We start from the raw sequence: 21,909 nt of genomic DNA, 5'->3' as shown, positions 1-21,909 counted from the left end.
GGAAGCCCTGTAGGTTTAGTCAAACAGGAAGTGGTTATTAGGAGCTTGGGTGACCTGGTTGCTCATTGATTTGTATTTGATCTACTGAGCACCATGTTGCGAATTTTGGGGAAATCAGATTGCATATCATGAGCACCAACGACATTTGATGTCACTGATGTCCAATATACTCAAGAGGCGCTGTATTTGATTTTAGAGCGAATAATGACCTAAAATCTGATCTGTTCATCACCAAAATCTTATAGCTGTAGACTTGAAATATAGCAGCGTTGTTATAACTTATAAATTACTAAAACGTAAGTTAAAATAAATTGAAGATTAATAAATAATAAACAGCTAAATCACTAAAAAATATATAGAAAATTAACAAAAAATATAAGTTCATTCAAAATAGTATAACTACTACAATAAAATATAAGTAATATTAAAATATGACTACAGTGTAGTGTATTGTCTAGTGTAGTGCATTAGTCATTTTTTGTGGTGCTTGCCCTTTAAGGACATTATTTATTATAAGAAAAATTTTCACTCATTAAAATTTTTCGCTTTTGGCAAAGCTGAATGTATGGATGATAAAATTTCACTTTTTTTTTTTTTTTTTTAATAATGGCATATCACACGGGTATTTTCACTTGCATTTTTGCCAACTTTTATCAAGAAATCCTACTCTTTCACTGTTAATTTTGTATTTAAAGAATACAAATTTAAATAAATAATCAATGCCAAAATAATTAACCACTGGCAGATGAGAATATACACAGCCACCATCCACTGTCTTTTAGCTAGCACTGAGAAATTTCATTCGCTGAACATTTTTCCATGCCGTTTACCAAAGGTTTCACCTTTTCATTTTATTCACGCTGACTTTGGCTCCATAATGATAGAATATATGCATTCCACAGTTCATTTCGGGCTATGTGAAAACATCTCTAGACTGACGTTTTGACGCTGTTCTCACAGCAGGCCTTCAACCAGGCATCCTGAAATGAAGGAAAAAGAGACCGAGAGTAGTTCTCTGGGAGAATCAGAGTGCTCTTTGCTGGCTCTGGCCTAGTCAGGGTTAGGGTTAGGTTTGAACTGCTTTCTTCAGAGTATTTGATTGAAGGCCAACGGGAAGGACTAAAATTCTGCATGGACTCTCGCTGCCATGGCTAGTCTGTGGCCTGACCGTTTGGAAAGCGGTGTACAATAACATTTTACTGAGTTTATAAACCTCTTGTAAATGTAAGAACCGCTCTCCTCCATAAATCTGAAGGTGTTTAAGGCAAGGCTGTAAAGTTGATGCAGTGGGAAAGGGAAACGTATGAAAGGGCAAAACTCCAATGAGATGGATCCTGCCTGAAATAATACACTTATTCTTGATATTAATCAAAAATGAACATAACTTTTGCTTTCTCACATAATTCAAGTAGGGTAGATGGAGCGAATCGCTTAACGAATTGGATCTAGCAACTGAAAAGACATTTTGCAGGTACTTTTTTAGTATTTACAGGTGTGCGAAATGTATTAGAGCAAAACATTTGATTTCTCTGGCAGTTTGGAAGTCTTTAATATCACATAGCCATGACAGACTGGGGTCATAAAGTCAGCCAACCCTATGAGGATATTGGGTTTGACTTGCTAATAGGATAGTAATAGTCCCTCAAATAATTTTTTCTGACTCTTTAAGCAATTACACCAATGACGTCAAAATATGATTTTCCCCCCTTCTTATTGCTTTCATTCATCTCAAAGCCTCATGTGGTTTTTAACTTGTTCATGTAAAGTGTGTCACACTGCTACAATACAGATTCTCATTGCACTTCCTCTCATCATGTGCCCATGTAACACATAACACCTGTTTCCTTAACCCACTCCTTCACGCACAGACTATCCTGCTCTGTAACCGGTTAGCTGTGCAATGTGTGTTTTTTTTGTTTTTTACTTACAATGCATTCTCTGTGGGGGCACCAAAGCTCATCCCTTATAGCCCAGAGTTTGAGACCGTACTGAGACCCATTTATAAACCAGCGTGAGTCATCCTCCTCCAGCCTGCCGGATATGCAGTCTTCTTATTGAGGTCCACTGCAACACACACATATATCTGCATCTGATCATCCGCAGATGTTATGATCACAGAAGAATGAGAATGAATCATGCATGGTTTGGAATGAAATGTAAGATGAAGAGTTCCAACCAGAGTCCAAAATAAAGCTTTTGCTGCTAAATGAAGTGGGAAAATTCCACAAATATTTTTTAATGGGAATGAAACTGATTTTTTTTTAACATACCCTGTAAAAAAAAAGTTCAGTTGCTTCCTTTTATTTTTTTTACATATAATCAACTTGGTTGTACAAGTCATTTCAACTTAAATTACAAAAAAGTTAAAACTGCTTAGCTCATTTTGATAAGTTAAAACAATGTAAAACGTCTCAGGTTACGTATGTAACCATGGTTCCCTGAAGGGAACGAGACGCTGCGTCGAAAACGCATATGGGAACGCCTTCAGCGTGACCAGGCTCTGAATATGATGTGTAATCAGTCAAACAAGGGCGAGGCGTCACGGGCGGGGTGACGTCACGACCAGGAAGCATATAAGCACGTGCGGCGGAGCCGGCTTCAGCTTCAAGTCATGAAGCAAGCGCTGGCAGGGATGCCGGAAGTGTGGCAACGCGACGCAGCGTCTCGTTCCCTTCAGGGAACCATGGTTACATACGTAACCTGAGACGTTCCCTTCCAGGAACTTCGAGCTGCGTCGAAAACGCATATGGGAACGAGATACCAACGCCGCCAGACTGACAAGTCCCTGCCTGTTGTCAGGACGAAAGGACAGAGGAGCCGGGAGTGGCTCGGATGTCGAGGTCATAGAACCTAACGAAAGTCAGGGGCGTGGACCACCCAGCTGCGTTGCAGATGTCCTGCATGGAACACCTGCCCAGAAGGCCTTGGAGGCCGCCACACCTCGGGTTGAGTGCGCTCTGACTCCCACCGGCGGGGGGAGCTCAGAGGCCTCGTATGCCAAAGCCATGACACCCACAATCCACCTACTAAGCGGAGGGCTTCGTAGCAGGAAGACCCCTCCTAGGCGGACCATAGCACACAGGCAGCTGGTCCGACTTTCTCCACAGGGAGGACCTGTGGATGTATGCATCTAGTGCTCGCACTGGACACATACGGTTGTGCTTCTCCTGGTCTGGCTTCCCGAAGGGAGGAGGACAGAAGGCCTGCAGTACGACCGGCTGTGGAACGACCGATGGGACCTTAGGAACATACCCCACGCGGGGGTAGAGGAATACTTTCGCCGAACCGGGCGCAAAGTGAATAGAGGCTGTAGTCAGGGCCTGAAGGTCACTCACCCTCCTCAGAGAGGTGATAGCCAATAAGAAAACGGTCTTGATAGTGAGGAGTCTCTCAGTTATCTCCTGAATGGGCTCGAAAGGTGCATTGCACAGAGCCTCCAGAACCACAGCCAGATCCCACGTAGGGACGAGATCGTACCGGAGGCCTCAGCCTCAGCGCACCGCGGAGGAAACGTGTAACCAGGGGGTGTCTACCCACTGACTGGCCACCGGTAAGGGCGTGGTATGACGAAATAGCTGCCACGTACACCTTAACAGTGTAATGGGTTACCCCTGCGGAGAAACGGGCCTGCAGGAACTCCAGTACTGCACCAACGGGGCAGTTGACTGGGTCGAGCTGGCGGTCCCCGCACCAAGAAGTGAAGAGCCTCCACTTCAAGGCGTACAGTTTCCTCGTAGAGGGAGCTCTGGATTGGAGGATGGTCTCGACAACCTCGGTTGACAGACCGTAAGCTATGAGCTGTGCCCCCTCAGGGCGTCACACCAACAGCTTCCATCACTCCGGGCGAGGGTGCACCTCGGTGCCCCCGGCCTGTGAGAGGAGGTCCCTCCTGACGGGCACTTCCCACGGAGTGCCGTCGAGGAGAGATATCAGGTCCGAGAACCATACTCGGCCCGGCCAGAACGGTGCTACTAACAGTAGACTGACCTCGTCCCAGCGCACTCTCGCCAGAACTCCAGGGAGCAGAGCGATCGGGGGGAAGGCGTACAGACGGAGCCTCGGCCACGTCTGTACCATAGCGTCCAGTCCCGGAGGAGCTGGAGGAACCAGAGGGGACATTGCGCTGACTCTCGAGTGGCGAAGAGGTCCACCTGTGTCTGGCCAAAAACCTTCCACATCTGCTTCACCCCTCAGGGTGAAGGATCCATACCCCGGGCCTCGGCCCCTGTCTCGACAGGACGCCTGCTCCCACATAAAGATGCCCAGGAATGTGCACAGCTCTCAGTGATAGGAGCTTGCCCTGGGACCACACAAGGATCTGGTGTGCCAGCTTATACAAGGGGCGCGACCGCAGACCTCCTTGGTGGTTGATGTAAGAGACCACTGCCGTGCTGTCGGTGCGCACCAGCACGTGGTGATCTCTCAGGTCTGGGAGGAAGTGCTTGAGTGCACGGAACACCGCTAACATCTCTAGCCGATTGATATGCCACGTCAGGTGGCAACCTCTCCACAGACCGCGGGCAGGGTGGCCACTCATGACCGCAACCCAACCGGTGAGGGAAGCGTCCGTCGCTAGCGAGACGCGGCGACAAGGAGCTCCCAACACCGGGCCCTGGGACAAGAACCAAGGATTCCTCCACATGTCGAAGGCACGGACACAACGGCGTGACACTTTGACAGCGCGGAGTGAGTTTCCCCTCAGGGAGACCCCCTTGGTCTTGAGCCACCACTGTAGGGGTCTCATGTACAGCAGGCCAGAAGGTATCACGCTGGACGCAGCTGCCATGAGCCCCAGCAGTCTCTGAAACTGCTTGACAGTGAGTGACTGGCCTTCTCGCACTCTCCTGACTGTAGTAAGGATCGACTCGATCCGAGCAGGGGACAATCGTGCCTGCATCATGGTCGAATCCCACACCACGCCTAGATCAGTGATTCTCAGAACCGGAGAAAGCACACTTTTCTTGGCGTTCAGTCTCAACCCCAGTTCTTTCATGTGGGCGAGAACGACATCTCGATGCCGAACCGCCAACCGCTCTGATTGAGCGAGGATCAACCAATCGTCGATATAATTGAGTATGCGGATGCCCTGAAGCCGCAACGGGGCCAGTGCCGCATCCACACACTTGGTGAAAGTGCGGGGTGAAAGTGCTAGGCCGAAGGGAAGAACCCGATATTGGTACGCTTTCCCCCCAAAGGCGAACCTCAGGAACTTCCTGTGAGAAGGAAGGATGGAAACATGGAAATATGCGTCTTTGAGATCTATCGTGACAAACCAGTCCTCGGACCTGATTTGAGTCACGACCTGCTTGATAGTAAGCATCCTGAACTTCAGCTTTCTGACTGAGCGGTTCAGTAGACGCAGATCCAGTATGGGCCTCAGCCCTCCATCCTTCTTCGGAACAATGAAGTACCGGCTGTAGAAACCGGACTGGGTCTCGTGAGGAGGAACCAACTCGATGGCTTCCTTCCTCAGCAGAGTACCAACTTCCTGTTCCAAAACCAGAGCCTGCCCGGGGCGGACCGCAGTCATAACAACCCCGCAGAACAGCGGGGGTGGCCCGCCGAACTGAATACGATAGCCTCTCGCTACGGTCTGCAGGACCCAAGGAGACACATTCGGCAGCCGCTGCCAGGCTGTCAAATGCTCTACTAAGGGAATCAGTCTCTCGAGACTGACCTCTGGTGCAGCCAGACCGCTGTCTCGAAGCGGCGCACCGGAAGGAGGCACGTGGCCTGGCTGCTGGGGCGAGTTTCTCGGCTCCGCGCTGCCGGGCGGACAAACCTGAGAAATATACTCGATGGGACCGGCTGTGCCCTGGAACAGCGGCAGGGTCAGCAGACAAGTCCCTGGAGGGCACCGAGGGGAGACGGTCACCGTGTGCCGCGGTGTAAGCCGCTCCACCCCAGTAAGGGTCGTCCTCCGTAGTCCTGGGGCTCACCTGTCAGGACCTCTGAACGAACCAGACCCTGCAAGGCAGGACCCAAAGAGACACATTCGGCAGCTCGCTGCCCAATGATCTTAAGGGAATCAGTCTCTCGAGACTGACCTCTGGGTTCAGAGAAGCGGCCAGACCGCTGTCTCGATGCGGCGCACCGGGATGAGACGCGTAATCTGGCGGCTGAGGCGAGTTTCTCGGTTCCGCGCTGCCGGGCGGACAAACCTGAGAAATATACTCGCTGGGACCGGCTGTGCCCTGGAACAGCGGCAGGGTCAGCAGACAAGTCCCTGGAGGGCACCGAGGTGAAGTGGTCACCGAGTGCCGCGATGCAAGCCACTCCACCCCAGTAGGGGTCGCCCTCCGCGGTCCTGGGGCTCGCCCGTCAGGACCTTTTGCGCGAGGAGCTGGTATGCAGAGGAGGCTGCGCCCGCCCAGCAGCCACCTGAGTTTATAGAGAGCGCATACCCTCTGCCCACCAAAGATGTTGTAAGCAGAGCAGGAGCCTTCAAAGGCGATGCCGTAGAGGGAGACAGATAGCTCGCAAGCGTCTGTTCAACCCGCGGCATCGCCGCATACCCGCGCTCTTTCAGTTCCCGCGGGAACGAATGGCCGGGACGGAAAGATTTCACCCGCGATCTCGACACCTCGGTGAGGAGATCGGGGAAAACGGAAGGCTCCTGTGTAGAAGTAGCTCTCTGGGGCGAGAGAGGCGGCGAAACCTCGTCAACGCTCGTCACATCAACCTCCTCGGAGGACGCAGCGTCAAGCCCTCGTCTCGGGGGAAGAGAAGAGACCGCTTCCGAACCGAGAGACGGGGCGCCAGATCAGGCGCGGGAGGATATAGGGACATGCCCGTCTGACTCTCGCCAGCCAGATCAGCCTTTTTCTCTCTTTTTTTTCTCTGCAAGCCCCGCGAGCGCAGCCGCCGCTCTGCCTTTTTTTTCTCTCTGATTTAAAGGCAAGCGGGACCGGCTTTATTCATTTTATGCTTGTGCACGCGAGCGCAGCCGCCGCTCTGCCTTTTTTTCTCTCTGATTTAAAGGCAAGCGGGACCGGCTTTATTCATTTTATGCTTGTGCAAACACTGCAGCTTACAAAGCTCATAGTTATATCATATTGGGGTGACAGAGGCGGCGAAACCTCGTGAACGCTCGTCACATCAACCTCCTCAGAGGAAGAGAGACGAAGCATTGAGCCCTCGTCTCGGGGGAAGAGACAGCTTCCACACCGAGAGACGGGGCGCCAGATCTGGCTGATACGGGAGAAGATAGGGACATGCCCGTCTCACACTCGCCAGCCAGATCAGCCTGCGAGCCCCACGAGTGCAGCCGCCGCTCTGCCTCGGCAGCAGCGGGACCGGCACCGCGTGGGGAACTCGCAAAGGCTCCCTTCTCGAAGAGAGCCCTCCGGGTGCGGAGACCGATTTTGCGTGCTCCGCACCCAGGCAGACCACGCGCAAATCGTGTGTGTCCTCGCTCGTGATATAGCGAGGGCAAGGATGCACACACAACTCAAAACGTGGTCTGAAAGCTTCACCCCTGAGCTTGCCCTTGGCTTTGGCATGATACTGAATGCTTTCCACTTAAAACTAGGACAAACAACAGTAAATAAGACTGACACACACAGAGCGCTTCGCTGAATGACAAAAAGCTGAAGCCGGCTCCGCCGCACGTGCTTATATGCTTCCTGGTCGTGACGTCACCCCGCCCGTGACGCCTCGCCCTTGTTTGACTGATTACACATCATATTCAGAGCCTGGTCACGCTGAAGGCGTTCCCATATGCGTTTTCGACGCAGCTCGAAGTTCCTGGAAGGGAACCCTAAGTTGCCATGTTTAATTTTGGACCCATGGCTCCACTTCTAAATTCTGAAGTGTAACCATATACACACAACTGAGACTAAACATTCAAAAGTCTATAGTGGCAAATTAATTATTCTGATTATTATCATCATTACTAAATGTAACTCTATGAACATTCACGTCTTTTATCAAACTGCTGTAGCATGCACAATATGATACTCAATGGTAAGCATTAGTTTATATTACTAAACAATAGATGTAAACATGCACCTTTATAAATATATCACATCAGTAGATAGCATGGCCAGTTTAAATGTCACATTTTTCATTGCTCAGCATAAAATGATCACATGAAACAGCCCTGCTGCCTGGGAGGGCAGATCTATACATTGATCTGCAACTGTAATGTCTCTGGCAGACCATTGTATTATCAGTCAAAAGTTAAATTCTTACTTAACAATCCGTCTTCTTTGTATCCACCATTTAACAGATCTATCTACACTAAGCTGCTTCCGACATATTTTAGTAGCCATCAATATGCAGCGATAAAATATAAAGAATAAAAACTTCTACGTCCCTTTTCCACAGACAGAATGCCGAAGCAGGTGCCCAATCTGGAACTGTTCAGCCTGTTACCACAGCAGAAGAGACGCCTGCATTGTACTCCAGAGTAAACATAGGCCTATTTGGTGTTTGGAGGTGTTTTTGATACTCAGGAAGTGTTTTTACCTACTGCACAGAGTCGTTCACGTGCTACATATGTGGAGGTGTCAAGACCCTCTTAATCGATTTAAAACTATGGGATGCAGTTACACGCTGGTTTTGGTTGACGGTAAGTGAAGGAGAATATTAATTTCATCTAGCACGTTACAAAACGCTATAAATGATTCAGTGAGTGAACGAGCCGTCCTGAATTCAGGCTGTGAAATATGTAGCGATGCTACATTCAACACCAAAGCTTCGAAGCTTGTATCAACAAACCAAAAAAGAAGAAAAAAAAAAAGAAAATTCAGATTGAAGCACTGTATCGGACCTTGATTCGTTTTGAGAAAAGCACGTGATCTATAATGTCCGAAGCTTCATTCGCCAGAAAACCACGTGACTGCTTCAGTATCTGGTTCAAACGAAGCGAACCTCAGCACCGTTTCCTTTACATTATATGTGTTAGCATTGTTTTTTATTGTAATTTATATATTGAGCTCAAAAATTAACGTTGGCCATGAAATTACAGTTTAAGGACTGAGGCAATGTTAAAATAAACAGATTACAGATTTAATTTATGAATGTATGTTTAATTTATTTTACTTATTTTAGTGCCAGTACACAACACCAATGAAGGACTTTGACAATGACCATTATTTATATAAAATATAATAAAACAAAGAATCAGTAGAACCAGATGTGAAACCACTGGCTGTAACACTTTGGAAGGTGTTAAGTATTTTTATGACCTCTAGATGGCCACAGCATAAACCGTTTTGTAAAGCTTCGAGTAATGAGCCTTTTTCCAATACAATTGTGTGAAAGCTTCGCCATCACTAGAAATATGTGAATCACGAACCGATTGCTACAAATGATTCCGTGAGTCATCGAGCTGTCCTGAATTCAGACCGTGAAATGTGTGAGTCGCAAACCGATTCATACGCTGTAAATGATTCAGTGAGTGAAAGAGCTGTCCTGAATACAAACTGTGAAATTTGTGAATCCTGAACCGATTTTAAAGGGAGAGTTCACCCAAAAATGAAAATTCGGTCATTAATTAGGCTACTCACCCTCATGTTGTTCCAAACACGTTCATCTAGATTCGTTCATCTTCAGAACACAAATTAAGATATTTTTGATGAAATCCGAGAGCTCTCAGACTCTCAGACAGCAACACAACTGCAATGTTCCCAGGTCCAGAAATGTAGCAAGGATATCTGTAAAATAGTCCATGTGACATCAGGGGTTCAACCGTAATTTTTCCGAAGCTATGAGAATACGTTTTGTGCGCAAAGAGAAAAAAAAATGATTTGCGCACAAAATGTATTCTCATAGCTTTGTAAAATTACGGTTGAACCCCGGTCACATTTTATCAATGTCCTTGCTATGTTTCTGGACCTGGGAATATTGCAGTTGTGTTGCGGTCTATGGAGGGTCTGAGAGCTCTCGTATTTCATCAAAAATATCTTAATTTGTGGTCCGAAGATAAACGAAGGTCTTACGGGTTTAGTACGACATGAGGGTGAGTAATTAATGTCAGAATTTTCAGTTTTGGGTGAACTAAGTCCGAAAGGAACTGACTCAAAAGAGTCAGTCATTCACTCATTCGGCATCAAAAATACCTGTCAAACACGACATGATTGCTGAAATATCCAGACACATAGGCTTATCATTCCTGTCTGTCTAAAATAAAAATATTAAAATATTATAAGCCTGTGTTGAATGTTATGACTTTTATTTTTTATATATTGTAGTGTATTTTATTTGTTATATATTATTAAATTACTTGACAATTTAATAATTTATAATTTTTTAAATCTGGCAAGCAAAGACTGCAATGCCCTATGTTTATGTAACAACGTCAGTTAACTTACATCATCTTTCAGTTCTCATGTCACTGGAAACAGTAGGCTGGTTTTGAACCCTCGGCCAAGAAGTACCAGCTCCGGCATGAAAACCAGCACCATTCTGGTGGAAAATGGGGTTTAGCATTATGCTCCTGGAATTCAGAAGCATGAGGTATGTGTCTGAAGTGATATTCCATGGATTAAAAAATGCCTTTCGGTTAAATAATGAAAAAATTATGGAATCTACAGGTCCAAAACCTCACTTGGAAGAGATATGGCAGAACAACCTCAAGATTCCTCTGCACTTTTAAAAGTGAGGTGCAGATATTTGCTGCTTGCACATGAATGTCCATAAATAGAGGAATACAAGCCAGGTCAAAAGGTAACTGAGAACAGGTGTGTTTTTGACAGTCCATCAACTCTGTCTTTTCTTATAGTTGTATTTGTGACATGCATTAAGAAACTGATTTTTTGCTGCTGGAAAAATGTAAAATGATTAAAATAAATATGTTTTTATAATATGAGACAGTGAAGAAAAAGAGACAGACATTAGAGAGTATTGAATGAGAAATGTTCAAATTGCCATCCAACCTGTTGCAGGCAAGATTCCATGTGTCCTAAACTGCATGCTTGATCACCTCTATCCAGAGAGTGCCGTCACTTGTAATGAACATCTTTAGTAACTGTGCACCACTCCTGCTGTGCTAACATCTCTCCAGGAGACCTGCTTCACACACATCCTTCAGCTATAGCTCCTAATGTACACAAAACATGTTCACGATGAGCAGGATGAACAGAATCTGAAAAGTTGGGACGTTTTTAAATTTGAATAAAATGAAAACTAAAAGAATTTCAAATCACATGAGCCAATATTTTATTCACAATAGAACATAGATAACATAAATGTTTAAACTGAGAAATTTTACAATTGTATGCACAAAATGAGCTCATTTCAAATTCGATGCCTCCTACAGGTCTCAAAATAGTTGGGACGGGGGCATGTTTACCATGGTGTAGCATCTCCTCTTCTTTTCAAAACAGTTTGAAGACGTCTGGGCATCGAGGTTATGAGTTTCTGGAGTTTTGGAATTTGGTCCCATTCTTGCCTGATATAGGTTTCCGGCTGCTGAAGAGTTCGTGGTCGTCTTTTTTGTTTAATGATGCGCCAAATGTTCTCTATAGGTAAAAGATCTGGACTGCAGGCAGGCCAATTCAGCACCCGGACTCCTCTACTACGAAGCCATGCTGTTGTAATAGCTGCAGTATGTGGTTTTGCATAGTCCTGCTGAAATACACGTCATCTGGAGGGGAGCATATGTTGCTCTAAAACCTTTATATTCTTTTCAGCATTCATAGTGCCTTCCAAAACATGCAAGCTGCCCATACCGTATGCACTTATGCACCACCATACCATCAGAGATGCTGGCTTTTGAACTGAACGCTGATAACACGCTGGAAAATCTCCCTCCTCTTTAGCCCGGAGGACACAGCGTCTGTGATTTCCAACAAGAATGTCAAATTTGGACTCATCTGAACATAGAACACTTTTCCACTTTGAAACAGTCCATTTTAAATGAGCCTTGGCCCACAGTTCACGACTGCGCTTCTGGACCATGTTCACATATGGCTTCCTTTTGCATGATAGAGCTTTATTTGGCATCTGCAGATGGCACGGCGAATTGTGTTTACCGACAGTGGTTTCTGGAAGTATTCCTGGGCCTATTTAGTAATGTCAATGACAGAATCATGCTGATGAGTGATGCAGTGTCATCTGAGGGCCCGAAGACCATGGGCATCCAACAAAGGTCTTCGGCCTTGACCCCTACGCACAGAGATTTCTCCAGTTTCTCTGAATCTTTTGATGTTATGCACTGTAGTTGATGAGATTTGCAAAGCCTTTGCAATTTGACGTTGAGGAACGTTGTTTTTTTAAGTATTCCACAATCTTTTTACAGCACTTTTACATAGTGCTTTCAGCTACCAAAAAGTTTTTTTTAAAAGATGTTTAAATCAATTTCATTGTTTTATGTTGTTTATGCATTATATTTTGAAGCTTGAAAAATCCCTAAAATAATTTTTTTTTTTTTTTTCTTTCCTTTTGTGTTCAAACGAAGAAAGTATACAAGTCTGGAACTACATGGTAAGATGACAGAATTAATTTGTTAGTTTTTTGGTTAATTTATTAATTTTTACTTCAAAAATGCATTTTATTTTCAGTGAACTGCCTTTTAAGGTAGTCTGTGAAATAAGGTCAGACTGTAGTTATGTAGTTATTTGGCATCACTAAACAATTATAAAATAAAAAATAAAATTTTTTAAATAAAAATCATAATTGCATTTCTGGACACTGATGGCAAAGGATTTGGTGATTATGTCAACTTTAATTTAACCTTAAAAGGAATTGCATCTGTAATTGATTATTAATGAAACTCTAACCACACTGACAGCATGAAATGAGCAGAAGAACAACGTGTCAAAAAATAAATGATTTGAATAACATTCCAGTATGGCCTTGGATTTCCCACAACCCAGGAAAGCTGTTCCCATCTCTTTATTAAGTTGGAAATAAGAGAGCAGTTTAAGTGGACACAGAGAGCTGGCATTTAATTGCATTACTTCCAGAACATCACATGATTCTGCAGGAAGGTGCAGTGGGCTCTTGGCACCATTAAGCTACTGAACTATTAAAGGGCTTCTGTCATATTTTTTATTATAAATTTTCTCTCTTCGAGGTCCACTAATAATTAAATTTTTTTGTGCCAAAAACGATATTAATTCAGTTTTTTATTAGCTCAATTTTCCGCACATTTTCTAGCCTTTCTGTAACCCTTAAAATTAAATGTTCCGTTTTATTTTTGGTGATGCTGTACTGTGCGTGTGTGTATGAATACATACAGTACATATTTATATTTTCCTCAATAATATTGAGCAGCATAATTAAGAAATGTCTGTAGCGTGTAACGTGTTTAGTGTGTCACTAGCGTAACGTTCAGTATGGGCCAATTGATCAGAAGAAAGGTGTGACTACTGGAGAGAGGTCAACAGCACAGCAGGTGAGTGAACAATCAATACAAAGTCTTGTTTTCGGATTCAGTTTGATTTTGTATTAGGAGAAAAAAAAAGTACTCTTTAGTTTTTGCTCAAAATGTGTGAATCACATAGGTAAACAATTAAAGTACAATAATTGATAATAATATCCACACTCTTATTTTTATTTTTTTTACAGGTACGTAGAACGGTTGATTCTTTTAGAACAGTTCAGGATCACAGTTAATGTTGAGAAATCAAAAAGGAAAAAATAGAAAAAACAAGATGATCTCAATGAAACAGTTCAACAGAGAAAACGATTCTGTGGGTGGCTCGCACATATACAAATTGCACCTCGTGCGTCCAGCATGAATCAGGAAACACGTCACAGAAGAACTCGAATCTCACAAAAAAAACAAAAACAGGCTTATAAAAAACACAAGGCAGAACAATAATTAATCTTCAATTCAAACAGTTTCATTATTAAGTCATGTACAGGTCCTTTTCAAAAAATTTGCATATTGTGATAAAGTTAATTATTTTCTGTAATGTACTGATAAACATTAGACTTTCATATATTTTAGATTCATTACAACACAACTGAAGTAGTTCAAGCCTTTTATTGTTTTAATATTGATGATTTTGGCATACAGCTCATGAAAACCCAAAATTCCTATCTCAAAAAATTAGCATATCATGAAAAGGTTCTCTAAACGAGCTATTAACCTAATCATCTGAATCAACTAATTAACTCTAAACACCTGCAAAAGATTCCTGAGGCTTTTAAAAACTCCCAGCCTGGTTCATTACTCAAAACCGCAATCATGGGTAAGACTGCCGACCTGACTGCTGTCCAGAAGGCCATCATTGACACCCTCAAGCAAGAGGGTAAGACACAGAAAGAAATTTCTGAACGAATAGGCTGTTCCCAGAGTGCTGTATCAAGGCACCTCAGTGGGAAGTCTGTGGGAAGGAAAAAGTGTGGCAGAAAACGCAGCACAACGAGAAGAGGTGACCGGACCCTGAGGAAGATTGTGGAGAAGGACCGATTCCAGACCTTGGGGGACCTGCGGAAGCAGTGGACTGAGTCTGGAGTAGAAACATCCAGAGCCACCGTGTACAGGCGTGTGCAGGAAATGGGCTACAGGTGCCGCATTCCCCAGGTCAAGCCACTTTTGAACCAGAAACAGCGGCAGAAGCGCCTGACCTGGGCTACAGAGAAGCAGCACTGGACTGTTGCTCAGTGGTCCAAAGTACTTTTTTCGGATGAAAGCAAATTTTGCATGTCATTTGGAAATCAAGGTGCCAGAGTCTGGAGGAAGACTGGGGAGAGGGAAATGCCAAAATGCCTGAAGTCCAGTGTCAAGTACCCACAGTCAGTGATGCTGGTGTTGGTCCACTGTGTTTTATCAAGGGCAGGGTCAATGCAGCTAGCTATCAGGAGATTTTGGAGCACTTCATGCTTCCATCTGCTGAAAAGCTTTATGGAGATGATTTCATTTTTCAGCACGACCTGGCACCTGCTCACAGTGCCAAAACCACTGGTAAATGGTTTACTGACCATGGTATTACTGTGCTCAATTGGCCTGCCAACTCTCCTGACCTGAACCCCATAGAGAATCTGTGGGATATTGTGAAGAGAAAGTTGAGAGACGCAAGACCCAACACTCTGGATGAGCTTAAGGCCGCTATCGAAGCATCCTGGGCCTCCATAACACCTCAGCAGTGCCACAGGCTGATTGCCTCCATGCCACGCCGCATTGAAGCAGTCATTTCTGCAAAAGGATTCCCGACCAAGTATTGAGTGCATAACTGAACATAATTATTTGAAGGTTGACTTTTTTTGTATTAAAAACACTTTTCTTTTATTGGTCGGATGAAATATGCAAATTTTTTGAGATAGGAATTTTGGGTTTTCATGAGCTGTATGCCAAAATCATCAATATTAAAACAATAAAAGGCTTGAACTACTTCAGTTGTGTTGTAATGAATCTAAAATATATGAAAGTCTAATGTTTATCAGTACATTACAGAAAATAATGAACTTTATCACAATATGCAAATGTTTTGAAAAGGACCTGTATATGCACTTCAAATAACACGTTAACTCAACACTTTAACACTTACTGAACACATTGACACTTAAATACCATACTTTACGATACTTCGTTAGCTCATTAGCATTTTCACACGTGCGTTAGCTTTAGCCCATGTGCCATTCAGTTTGGCTCACACGGCCTATATAAAACACACCTCATCAGATTCACGACACTTTCCTTCAATAAATATCAAGTTAATGTTTGAATTGTAACTCACCAAGGCAAGAAATTTATATATTTTCAAACAAGGAAGTTCATTTGTGGCACTTTGATGCTCTGTGGGTCTGCATCGATCTCTGTTTCACAAATCTCCACCTCATCCGCTTCTTACTCAGGCAACAGCTCCTTCATATTATAGCATCAGATCAGAAATCCTGTTTTTCTGTTGTATTCGATCACTTACATGGAGAGGTTTTGAAGATCGCTCCTTGTAGCTGCCTCGTCTCACTCTCAAGATTCAAGAGTTTTATTTGTCACATACACAATTATACAGAGTATAACCAGCAGTGAAATGTAGGTCAGGTCCGCTCCAAGGACAGTGCAATTATAAAGTATACAAATATTAAGAGAAGAAAAGTAGAAAAAAATAAAAAAAATAAAATAAAATAAAAGAATAAAATAAAAAGATAGATAAAAAATATAAATATAAATGTGCAGGTCAGTATGTTGTTGACTTAAATAGTACTAAGAGGAATGTGCAAAATAATGTGCAAAAAAGTTGTACAGGGTATATAATAGCAGCAATATGAGGTAGAGAAAAATTATGAATAGCTTATTGATATGGTGATATTTACATGGAGTCAAGTGATGTTATGACACAGAGTTAGAGTTTAGGAGCCTGATGGCCTGGGGGAAGAAGCTCCTCCTAAGTCTCTCAGTTTTTGCCATCAGGCTACGGAAGCGCTTACCAGATGGAAGCAAAGTGAATAGCTGGTTACCAGGGTGATTTGAGTCCTTGATTATTTTGACAGCTCTATTTTTGCAGCGTTTGAGGTAGATGTCCTGCAGAGAGGGGAGAGCAGACCCTGAGATGCGCTCAGCTAAGCGCACAACTCTCTGTAGTGCTTTGCAGTCCTGATTGGAGCTGTTTCCATACCACACTGAGATGCACTGAGTCAATACGCTTTCTATGGTCCCTGAATAGAAAGTTTTCAGGATTGCTGGTGAGACCCTGAATTTCCTCAGCTGTCGCAGATGGTACAGTCTTTGCCTGGCTTTCTTTACCTGTGTTTGGATGTGTGTAGTCCAAGTCAGGTTCTCGGAGATGTTTACGCCGAGGTACTTGAAGCTGCTCACCCTCTCCACAGGGGTCCCACTGATCATAAGAGGAGTGTAGGGCTGCTGCTGTCTCTTCCTGAAGTCCATGATCAGCTCTTTAGTTTTGCTCACATTCAGAGAGAGACAGTTGTCCTGGCACCATGATGTGAGTCTCTCTACCTCGTCCAAGTATGCGGTCTCATCGTTGTTGGAGATGAGGCCCAGAACCACAGTATCATCAGCGAATTTGACAATAGATGTGGAGCTGTGAGAGGACACGCAGTCATGCGTGTAGAGAGAGTAGAGCAGGGGACTCAGGACACAGCCCTGTGGGGCTCCTATGTTCAGAGTGATGGAGTTTGAGGTGAACTGGCCAACTTTCACCACTTGAGGTCTGCCGGTGAGGAAGTCTTGAATCCAGTCACAGAGTGAGGAGTTTAGGCCGAGGTCTGTGAGTTTAGATGCCAGCTTGATGGGGACTATAGTGTTGAAAGCTGAGCTATAGTCAATGAATAGCAGCCTTACATAATTTCCATTGTTGCTATCCAAGTGTGTGAGGGAAGAGTGGAGAACGTGAGAAATGGCATCGTCCGTGGATCTGTTTGGGCGATAGGCAAACTGAAGAGGGTCCAGAGTATCAGGGATGGAGGAGCAAATGTGGCTCTTTACAAGTCTCTCAAAAACCTTCATGACTATAGATGTGAGGGCAACTGGGCGATAGTCATTCAGGCAAGAGGGTTTATTGTTCTTTGGCACAGGGATAATGATGGATTTTTTGAATGAGGTGGGAACCACGGCGGTAGCAAGGGACTCATTAAAGATAGAAGTAAACAAACCAGCGAGCTGATCGGCGCAGGACCTCAGAACACGGCCGGTTATCCCATCAGGTCCGGCTGCTTTCCTGACGTTCACTCTCTTTAGCGCCCTCCGAACCTCATCCTCCGACACGGTGATTACAGGATCATCGCTGCTCTGCCTGTTGCTTCCAGACGCGCTGGTCGGCAGAGATGCGCCGCCGCCGTTGCCATCGAAGCGGCCGTAGAAGATGTTTAACTCGTCGGCCAGCAACGGATCTGCTCTCACCTCCGCGGAGGATTTGTTTCCGAAGTCACAGATGGTCCTCAGTCCCTGCCACATCCGTCGAGAGTCGTTGAGCTGGAAATGAGACTCAATTCTCTCTCTGTATCTGTGTTTGGCGGCTCTTACTGCGCGTCGGAGAGCATAGCACGATGCTTTGTACTCGCTCGTATTCCCAGACAGAAGAGCCTCATTGTAAGCGGCGGTGCGTGTGTTAACCGCGGCACGGATTGTTCTGTCCACCCACGGTTTCTGATTGGAGAATGTCCTTATCGTTATTGTTTCTGTAGCTTGCTCGGTTAGCGTGTTTACGAAGCTTAATGCTACATCCGTGAACTCGCTGACGTCAGAAGAACTCGCCCGGAACATGTCCCAGTCGACGTCATCAAGCGCCGCCTGCAGCATAGTCTCTGAATGGGAGGACCAGCGCGTCACTACTCTCTGCACCGGAGGTTCCTGAACGAGCCTTTGTTTGTATCTCGGTGTTAGAAAGATGGCGGCATGGTCCGATTTGCCAAAAGCCGGTAGTGAGCGGGCTTTGTAGGCATCCTTGAACTGAGTGTAGCAATGATCCAGTGTGTTTGGTCCTCTAGTTGGACAGGATACATGTTGATAAAAGTTCGGCATGACCTGCTTGAGGTTGGCTTTGTTAAAGTCCCCCGCGATGATGAAGGCAGCGTCAGGATGTTTGTTAATGTGGCCGCTGAGCACATCGTGAAGCTTAGACAAAGCCAAGCCAGTGTCCGCCTGTGGTGGAATGTACACAGCAGTAACAATGATCGATGAAAACTCCCGGGGCAGATAAAATGGGCGGCAGATAATGGAAAGATGTTCCAGATGAGGCGAGCAGGAACGCGACAGAATGGAGATATTCCTGGGGTCACACCATTTCTTGTTGATCATGAAACATACTCCTCCACCCCTGGATTTACCGGCCTCTGCTGTTCTGTCCGTCCGAAAGACAGAGAAGTTATCACTCGGCATTACAGCAGTGTCCGGGACCGAGGACGAAAGCCACGTTTCTGACAAACAAAGGATGTTACAGTCCCTAATGTCCCGTTGGAAACTAATCCTGGCTCTAAGATCGTCCATCTTATTCTCCAAGGATTGGACATTAGCGAGGAGAATGCTTGGGAGAGGAGGACTGTGAGCCCTTTTCCTGAGTCTGACTCGAATTCCAGCGCGCTTCCCGCGGTGTTTCTTGATCCGTCGCCTCGGGGGGGGTGTTGTTTATCTCCGCGTTCCGAAGAATCTCCAGAGGCCACGCAGGATTCGTGGATAAAGTGGCCTGAAACAGGTTGGTGTAGCGGTTTCCAATGTCCAAAAGTGTATCTATGTTGTAGGTGATCAGTGCCGACGTGAGATGTGTAAAAAGAGAAAGTAAAACTAAGTAAAAAGGAAGGTAGAAGCAAATTCTCAGTGGAGCGAACCTAACGGCGTCCGAACACAGCGGCGCCATCTTTGTATATGGCGCCGCTGTGCGCCATATACAATGTAAAGTTCTCTCTAGCAAAACCGAGAACTTTCTCTCACGCTCTCAGCAAGTAGCAGTTAGTTCTTCTTCTTATTATTATTGGTTTTATGGCGGATTGCAAATGATTTATCAGATGTATACCGCCACCTACTGTACCGGAGTATGCAGCATGGATTAGCCTATATCTCAATGATTCCACTCAAAAAAAAAAAAAAAGTATATATTTTATAATAATTTCAATTTTACCCCACTACTATCTAAATCCTATAATATACCCCTGTATCTTTCAGATATTCCACAACAGCATCTTTGCATCTTTTACCCCTTCTCCTGTTCGGGGCTTGGTTCACCGCTGCTACTAGCTCTTAAAGAGCCCATCGCAACATTTAATCAGTGATTTCTTTCTGAATCTTCCTTACCTGTTTTACATGTCACTTGATCACCAAATATCACACTATAAAAATGATTTTTCAAAGTCATAAATAAAACAAAGATCTATGTTTTACAAGTAAAAAAATATATATATTTGATGTATTTTTTTAAATATTTTTTTTCAGTAAATTATTTTTGCTAAAATTCAGCTTTGCCATCAAAATTTAATGTACATTTAAAAAAATAATAATTAAAAGTACATTTTTATGTTTAAATAGAAAACAGTTTTTATTGTAATCACATCTCACAATATTGCTGTTTTTACTGTATTTTTTATTATTAAATGCAGCCTTGGCAAGCATAAGAGATTTCTTTAAAACATAATAAATAATATATATAAATATTTATAATGTACATTAAATATTATATCAAACCTTCCTTTAGCCCCTTTTTTTGCAAAAAAATACCACATGCATGAAAATGAAATTAAATATTTTTAACTACCCACGATTGCTATAAAGACAGAAGAAAGTTGTTAGATTAATTGTCATGCTCAAATGCCAGTAAAGCTGGACTTGTTAACTTTTCCTCACTTCTTGTGTCAGCTCCGTATCCCGTCACAATGACAGACTGAAAAAGTCACTGTGCACCGCAGATGCTTGGCTGGTGACATCAACTCAAGTCTGAAATTGCTGCAGAAACCACGTCTTAGCCATAGTAGGGTGGTGTATGTTGCCAGGCAGCATCAAGTGTTAAGACAAGCAGAGTGAAATATGCCAGCACTTGATCTGTCAGAGGTGAAGAATGGCAGGGCGTCTACAGGACGTTGTGGGTTATGGAGCCAGGCTTATTATTCTCGTCTGGCTGCTCCGTGCGCTGAGCCAGGGTCAGTGTGATCTTACCCCAGCACACAAGCAACAGGATTGGGCTTCACTGTAGCAACGAGCCCTTATAACCCTCGTCTACATTCACATACCAGCAGACCCCAAAACATCCGCAAAAAATGTTCTGGCAACTGGATTTTTCCTAAGATCATAATCAAAGAGTCCATATGGAGCGAACTTCACAGTCCAAGTTCCTGCAATCTCCTCTGGGCCTTGTATTACAATGTGAGCAGAAGAGAGTTGTTCTTATAGATCATATAGAACGCATCAGGGTTTTTTTATTTATTTATATATGTGTGTGTATGTATGTATATTTAATTTGATTATGATTATAACCTGTTAACACATATTACATCTCAAAAACTGACCAGTTCACATTATAACACTATTAAAGTCCAAGATGTCTTCTTTCCCTGGCATATAGTGCTTTCAACTACAGAAAAGTAAAAAAAAAAAAAGATGTTTAAAACAATTTAATTATGTTTTATGTTGTTTATATATTATGTTTTGAATAGTGCTGTCAAACGATTCATCACGATTAATCGCTTCCATAATGAAAGTTTTCATTGACATAATATATGTGTATATTTATTATATATATATAAATACACACACATGTATGTATTTTTTATTTCTTTTTGTGTTCAAAGGAAGAACGCAATTCATACAGGTCTGGAACTATAATATATAACTCTGATAAAGCTGATACGATAAGACATGGTTTATTTATATTTACCATCTTTAAATAATTATTATATTATATTGTATTATACAGTTATTTTTGTGTATGATTTGTGTAGTTAACAAAAAAAGTCAATACGAACCTTATTTATTTGGTTTATGCTTTGGGATCCAACCTAGTGCAATGAGACCAGCAGTACTCAAAGGCATTAATGCTTTTAAATGACATAACTTTGGTTTTTAATCCATCCTTCTTGAAAAATTAGTCCAATTTGGGTTTTGACGAGGCAGCCTCATCCTACCACTGGTTGTGGTTTTGTCCCTGAAAGTTAGTGTGTGTGTGTTTTCCATCTGTGGGTGAAGGTTCACTTTGGTATAAAATCACTAGATTTAGTAACGACACTTGGTTAGGGGTCAGATGTCATCCAATGAAATTGCTTTGTTGTTTTTTTTGGAGTTAATGTTAACATATCAACTTTTTATGTTTGCCTGACATGTGACTAAGACTTCTTGTATATTCATTCTTGATATTTAGTGGGCGATACTTGATATAATAAACAGAAAAAGGTTGTTTCCAATTAATTAAATGTGTCTTAATAAGTGTTCCACGCAATGTGCCGAACACAGCCTCAAAAGACATTAAAAGTAATTCTTGTATTCAAACAGACTGTGAGGTCATTTTTAATTTGCAAAATCAAATGGAATAAGTACCTTATCCATTTCACTCTTTACATAAACTACTCTTCTGC

At 43.6% G+C, this 21,909-nt stretch overlaps 1 long non-coding RNA gene across 1 annotated transcript; it reads right to left on the bottom strand.

The window, feature by feature from the left end:
• Positions 1-470: 470 nt before the first annotated feature.
• LOC306887955 lies at positions 471-21,457 on the bottom strand. The gene is made up of 4 exons (XR_013785709.1): positions 21,304-21,457; positions 10,881-11,044; positions 10,317-10,410; positions 471-2,064 (listed from the first exon to the last, which is right to left on the bottom strand). It is a non-coding gene; the product is annotated as an uncharacterized lncRNA (long non-coding RNA).
• Positions 21,458-21,909: the final 452 nt, after the last annotated feature.

The sequence above is a fragment of the Barbus barbus genome (assembly GCF_936440315.1).
Source record: "Barbus barbus genome assembly, chromosome: 21".
Classification (NCBI taxonomy): Eukaryota; Metazoa; Chordata; class Actinopteri; order Cypriniformes; family Cyprinidae; genus Barbus; species Barbus barbus.
The sequence above is the reverse complement of the archived record's forward strand: the minus strand, read 5'-3'. Positions and strand labels throughout refer to the sequence as shown.